General features: G+C 27.8%; 1 long non-coding RNA gene across 2 annotated transcripts; it reads left to right on the forward strand.

Annotated features, from left to right (window-relative positions):
- Positions 1 to 4,196: 4,196 nt before the first annotated feature.
- Positions 4,197 to 7,563, forward strand: LOC114945802 (uncharacterized). 2 transcript variants are annotated; one of them, XR_014924012.1, is made up of 3 exons: positions 4,197 to 4,368; positions 6,055 to 6,279; positions 6,371 to 7,563. It is a non-coding gene; the product is annotated as an uncharacterized LOC114945802 (long non-coding RNA). The 2 variants fall into 2 exon arrangements; XR_014924013.1 differs by having other exon boundaries at positions 4,347 to 4,368; positions 4,443 to 6,279.

Raw genomic sequence — 7,563 nt, forward strand, 5'->3', positions numbered from 1 at the left:
AACAATTATATATCGGTGTTTGCTGGAGTCATACTAATAATAAGTTGGTACGATATGTATGAAGAAACGTATCGAATTAAATAATATGAGTTAGCGTTATAACATTCGTATATAAAATATATCACTTGCTAAATTTTTTAGAAAACAAAATTAATCATATTAATTATTTTTTATTAGATGTTTATATTTCCAAATCATATACATAACAAATAAACAACTTTAAACACAACTGAACCAAACGCTTGATGTGTATTACTTTGGTTTGTATCAACTGTATACGGTGCATACAGTGCAAACTATTATAAGTTTATGTTACCGCCGGTATTATTATACTACTAGGATTACTAGATTATTCAAATCCTTATCTGGCGAGGAAAAAAATTTTTATTGGGTCTATATTTGATTATACAATAGTGCAACAAGTATTATTTTAATTTTATAATAAAATATACACACACAATATAATAAAATATAATATTGTATAATAATATAATAAATTCAATACAAATCAAATGCAATTACAGAGGTAAAATGTATATAGTATAAAATTAAAAATTATAATAAAATATATATTTATGAAAAATATACATATATATTATAATTAATTTTATACAAGACATGTACAATTAATTATATCACAAAATTTTATATAAAATATAAATTTATTACAAACATAACAAATATAACAGAAAATATCTTATATTACACAAAAAATCTTATTACACAAAAGTGGGTTTAATATAAAATTTTCTAGAATTTTTCAGGTTTTATAATTTAATAAGTGATTATTAATGCGATATTTATTAATAATAATTAATTTTGCAATTATATTAATAAACAAGTTAAATTTTATGTAAATAATTATTGATATTTTAGCAAACAACCGCGATCAAAAGAATTATTAATAAATGTAATTATATTTTTCAATTGTAAGAGAAAGTAACTGAATTATATTAGCATCTCCCGTCAACTTTCAAAGTAAATATTCGTAAAACTCTCGTTAAATCAAGGATTAAATAGAAATGCGAAATTGTCGATTAATTAGAATAAAATTAATTAATATAAAATATGTTAATAAACCGACCACAACTGGCAATGTTATTATTTAGTTATTTATTCAAAATTCAGACAATGTTTCGACCTTAGTTCAGGTTCTTATCAAGTCTACAATCAAAAAGTAATAATTATAAATGTTGATAAATTATTAATACGAAGCACACTTTTAAAAAATGATAAATAGCGTAAACCAATGTACATAAATTAATTAAATAAAAACATACATGCTAAGAAATAAATTGACAAACTTCTACATAATAAAATTCATACTAAAAATCATCCTATGTTTGTTGGACATTAACGTCGTGATATTAGAAAACGAACTAACTAAGCAGCCTTAATAACCAAATCATATATAGAATTTAAATTCTCTGTGTCTTTCTGAAGGTTAATCGTGTTGTTAAATTTTTTAATGTAGAACATTTCTGCTAACTCTCTTTTTCTCGTATGTATTTCCCGATGTAAAATATTAAAGGTTGTCCATTTAAAGTCGTGTAAAAATTCACTTCTATGTTTGCTTATTACGTTATGGTTACTATTATGCACTTTTATGTTATTCATGTGTTCCTTTATACGAGTATTTAAAGGTCTTTTAGTCTGTCCGATGTATGTAGCGTTGCAATCATTGCAGTCAAGTCTATATACAACCTCAGTCATCTCCGCTTTGGGAAGTTTGTCTTTTTCTTTTTTTATTACATAATCTAATTTCTTTGGTATTGTATAGATAACATTTAAGCCTGCTTTTACAATAGATCGCTCAATAGTATTACTCAAATTCTTGATATACGGCATTGGGATACAATTTGAAATATCAAATTCTTTATTTTTGTATTTATCTCTCACGACGTAGGATTTTTTAAGAAAACAAACTCTCTTGTGTAAAAAAAAAACGTTCTATAACCGCGTTGGGAAATTAAAAATTAATTAAACTTTTACAAATCGTTAGTCGCACTTCCGCCGTATTTAATGGATAGAAGATAACGAATTTAAGGATTTGATCAAGATCTTTCCCTCAAACACTTCTGACATTTCGACTATCAATATATCCGACAATCGTATACGCATATATATAAATACAACAAAATTATTAATAAATTCCAAGAAAATAACCATTAACGGTGAACTATGATGCTTACTTTAACATGACACTCGATCGATTTATCAAAATAAAAATTCTAACACCAAGAAAGAATTATACTAGATAAATGAAAAATGCATGAAATGTTTGTTTACATGAATATTTACAATTGATACCAGTTATAAGATCTCAATTCCAGATGTGGGTGTAGCGCTATGGCGAATACAGAATAGAATTTTCCTTGGACACATAAGAGCTGTTTTAAACGTTAGTATCACTATGAAAGGCTATGTTAACGTATGCTATAATTGTACAAAATGTTCCGAAAACAACAACATACTGCATATCAGAAATTAACTGAATTTGAACAGGTCTGTATGGAAAGCTTTGGAGAAAGTGAATTTTCACATTGTAAAATCGCGATAAAAATAGGTCAAGATGTCTCCAATCGTGTACAACGTGTTAGCGGCAATATGATTCCTGGAAGGCACTGCAAGCAAAAGATTGGGATCCAGCTACTCTTGAATTACTGAAGAGAAAGAAGATCGACGCATTCGTAAAAAGATTCTGGCGGAGCGGAATGCATCTATAACGTAATTTCAAGCCGAAGTGGCATCCGATGTCACCACAAAAACTGTTCTCAATTGTTTACTTAAAAATGGCTTTTGTTGTAAGCATCCTGTGCCGTGTTTGTCGCTCCTGCATATTATCAAATTCGTTTTGAATAGTTTTTCGTGAACATTATAGAATTCCATTCTGCCCTCTAATGTGTTTTTGTGCGGAACCATTCTGTTTTGAATACTTATTTACGAGTTTGAATACTTATTTAGTCAGTTATGGTCCTTCAAAATCAGTCATGCTTCATCAAATCTTTGATCGACTTTTCAAATATTGCCATAATCTCGCATTCAAATAACATTAGAAATTTTTTTTATATTCTTATCATCGTTTATTTGCATAACTTTCAGCAATATTATATAATATATTGAAAACATTCTACAATACATTGAACAGCCAGTATGATTCTTATCCAATATAAACTTAAAACATCGGCTATATAAAAAAGTCATATGTCAAATTTTTAATTCAACACTACTTAATTTTTATTTATTACAGCTTAAATTGTTTGTTTAAATGTTGTGATGTAATTTAATCTTCTATGATATAAAAACGCTATTAATCGATTATTTTGCAAGCAAAAAATGTTCCTGGATGATGACAATTTCTAGAAAACATTTAATCGACAAATAGCAACGGAATAGTAAAAAAAAGTAATAAAAGATCATTAATGCAAAATGTATAAAAATATGCTCTGAAATATTTAAAGCACGATCTTAATGTAACATTCATACAGATTAATATCCCAGTGAGAATGGTCGAATTTGACATCGATTCGACAACGAATCGACGTCGATTCAATCATCATTTCTCACTGGGTATATACTTCACACAGACATCAGGTTAGGTTAGGTCAGGTTATATTTGAAGTCTTTTGAGCAATTTTAAAAACAAATTGTTCAAAATTTCATTTACTTATATTTACATTTTATGCATTTATAATGCAAACAAATCGTTTAACTAACGAAGAAACATTCCCTTCGAGCATTTGAAGAGTATTTCTATAAAGTAATAAAAGTAAAGAGGTGTGAAACCCGCGTTAAACAAAATAATTTTTGACTATAGTTTTTCGTACATGAAATAAAGTGATTCTCTATATTTAAGCAAACATATTAACCAAACTGATTTGTGACATTCTTGTTAGCGCGTAATAGAAAAAATATTAGGCATAAATATTTACATAGTAATTATAGGAATAGGAATATTATTTTAAAATAATAATATTGAAAAAACTGATATATATATATATATATATATATATATATATGTGAAATACAAATACAAATGTGGACTGGTTGATATATTAATATATTGTTTGATATATTAATATATTGTTAATATATTAATATATTGGCTATATACTTGTTCCTCGTTGGTCAATCATTTTTATGCACAAGAGTACAACTTGTTTTTTACATATGAGTATTTCAGAAGCATTGAATGATATATTAAGTTTGTGATTACACTGTTTGTGCGTGAAATTAGAGTAACGGAAATTAGAGTAATCGGTCGATTGACGCGTCAAGTGATATAATTCCGAGGAAGGTTATATATGCACAAGGCTCGTGTTGCATATTCATTTTCTTTGAAACTCGTCAACGGATACATCATCACAAGTGAGTATCAATTTGGATTTAACAAACGTATCATCATAGATAAATGTTTGAATCCTTTTTTTTATACGAAACAGCTTCCCGAGAGAAAACGTGCATCTCTCTTTCACATACAAATCAAGGAATCTGTGCATGCGGAATCTCTATGAGATTCGTACAGGACTCCATAAAAGTCTGAAAGATTTATTATCGTGATTTTTTATCTCATTCTGAAGGAATCTCCGGTGTCGATTCTCTTTGACTGATTTTAATTGATTTTGCAAAATAATTGGCAAGTGAAACGTGTGTTTTTTATGTGATTTACTATAGTGATATGCGTGAATCAGATTATTTGCTACATATTAATCAAATAGAATTTTGCAACGAAAATTGATATATATATGGACATGTGTCTAAAACTTTTACACTATATATTAAATTGCCATCAGTGAAACAAAATTATGGTTACCTATTGTTAGTATCAACATGAAACTCAATCGAAACCTGCTCTTTCCTAACCATGAAAAAATTGTGTCAACAACGATATTAAAGTTATGCATGCGTATTGCGGAAAATATCTTATCATGATTAAGTACAAAAAGATATAATTAATTACATCTCTTATATGTGACCCACATAAAGTGTTACAAGCTGTTTTTTCGCTATTGCTAGAAATATTAATTTAAATTTTTTAATCAATTGGAACACAGTGTCTAAAAATTTGATGGATAAGAAAACTATTGAGGGCATTAAAGAACAAAAGATTAAGGTCTTTTATTTTTTTAATAGTACCACTATCATTTTTTTATGTAAATCGATTCCTTGCAATATTTACCATAAATAATGGTAAGATAACCAAAAAGCGAATGGTTCACTAAATATTTTGTACTTTAATGTGACATAAGTTTACGTAAACTATAAAATATCTCGTAAACAATTAATACATTTTGGTTATCTTGCCTTACTATTGTTCATCGCAACTAAAAACGCAATCGATTATCGATATATAATACATATATGAGAAATTTTTGCTGGTTCTATTTGAGAAAAATAAGAGGGGCATTGCCCTGTTATTCCTTAAAAGATCTGAACATTTTTCATATTTATTACATTTTCAGGAACTTTGTCCCATTCGATTAAAAACAAATTTTTTATTCTATTAATATTTCTATCAGTGTTAGAGAAAATATAGTTTATAACACTTTATGTGGACCATCCTATATATACATATATGTACATACATATACTAAATGCATATATTAAATGAGTCATCTATTTAAATATCTTGACTAATGATAATAATATAACTAAGGTTCCTGAAATAGTTGGAGATAATGAAAAAAAGAAATTCTTTGTTATTCCTTATGTGGATAACATTTCTGACAAAATCGCATCATCTATCAAAAAATCAGAAATGACCATAGGTTATCGTTGTCTTAATAAACTCTCAATCGATTTATCAAGGTTCATAAAGATAAAAATCAATTTTTAACTAATTCCAATGTTATTTATAAGATCTCATGTCGCGATTGCGATGCGACATATGTTGGCCAAACCAAAAGACAATTTAAAACGAGAGTTAAAGAACATGTAAATAATATAAAGTTAGATTCGTCAAGACACTCGGTCATCTCGGAACATATTCTTAATTACCAACACTCATTTGATTGGGAAGACATAAAAATTTTAGATTCCGAATCTAATTTTCAGAAAAGAAATGTTTCTGAAATTCATATAAAGGAACAAAAAAACGGTCTAAACTTAAAAAAAGATACCGATATGCTTGACGAGTCATATTTTGACATTCTAGAAGAATTGTCGTATAAATAAATAATAATAATAATAGGAGTCACGGTTTGAATTGGACATATCATATTGTGACACTGTATAATGAACACATTGACTTGACGGAATCTTGACTACTCATCAATTTAAGTAAGCACTTTTAATCATAATCAAGATCTTTTATATAAAAAATAACTAATTAATATAAATTAATATACCAAAAAAATAAAAATATACTTAGACAAACACGGTGAAATACACTACAATGATGAACCTATTCGGAAATATGCTTGATGATGGGGACTAACTTTTTGATGCTGGATAACATCTAATTGTTTCAATTCTCATATTAAGCAGTTCTGATGATATTCTCAACTAATAATGTGCAAAAGGATTGATGACGTGGAATGGACTGTCAACTTTATCTAATAACAACAGTGAGCTCGTTTGCATGTTTTTTGACATATTCAAAGTTACCATCTCAGTTAAAAAATGGTTAGCCGATCAAAAACAATATCTAATTTTAATAAATGATATAAGCGTCACCCAATATAAATTTAATGACTCATCAAACCAAAGGTTCATTACAAAATAGACTCTAATGCGTAATAATTCTTAATTTTATTTTTTATATATTTACTGAAGAAAGCTGAGGTAACAGCCGAAACGTTTATTTTTTATTAATATCATTGTATATACTAACAAATAAAGTAATTATGTGTTGACATTACATCTCTAACTAATTTAATATGCTCGTTATGGTTGGCCCTGTCTTTCTAAATCTTATTTTTAAATGAGTCAATTGAAAACCTAAAATATTTTTTATCTTGTAATTCATTGAATTCAAAAGGTACACACTTTTATATTACCTTTATACGTAATTTCCATAATGTGCAATACAAGTGTTCTAGCTCTGAAGAAGTGCAGGGATATCTCTGGAAAAAATGTTTTATCTAAGAGCCTATAGGCACTCACACATGTACCGTCTGCTTCATCTCTTCGTCGAACTAGAGGAACGATTATGTATCACACAACTGATATTAAATAAGCGAATTTAATAGAATTTTTTTTATTTTTTATTAGTCCTAATATAGTAAATTTCTTCATTTTTATAATTTTTACATGTTTAAAGTCGACTGTCCAAAACTTGCCTTTTATTTTAGCGGACTAAAGACAAAAATTACTGATACGGCAAGGTGTGCCAAATGCGAAGGACATAAAAAACACTTAAAAAAACGATGGGAGGCAAAAGTCTGACAAAGGGATGAAGCTGGCAGTGCAAGAATGCCTATGCCTTCAGGTAAAAGAGTTTTTTCTAAAGTCATCCGTGTATTTCAAAAACTGAAACAATTGTTTTACTCACCATGGAGGCTACATTAGAAAATAATGTAAATGTACATATTATGTATTCAATAAATTTCGAAAGAAAAAATA

This window comes from Nylanderia fulva, unplaced genomic scaffold (genome assembly GCF_048542155.1).
Source record: "Nylanderia fulva isolate GAGA-0341 unplaced genomic scaffold, ASM4854215v1 Scaffold125, whole genome shotgun sequence".
In the NCBI taxonomy this organism is placed as follows: domain Eukaryota; kingdom Metazoa; phylum Arthropoda; class Insecta; order Hymenoptera; family Formicidae; genus Nylanderia; species Nylanderia fulva.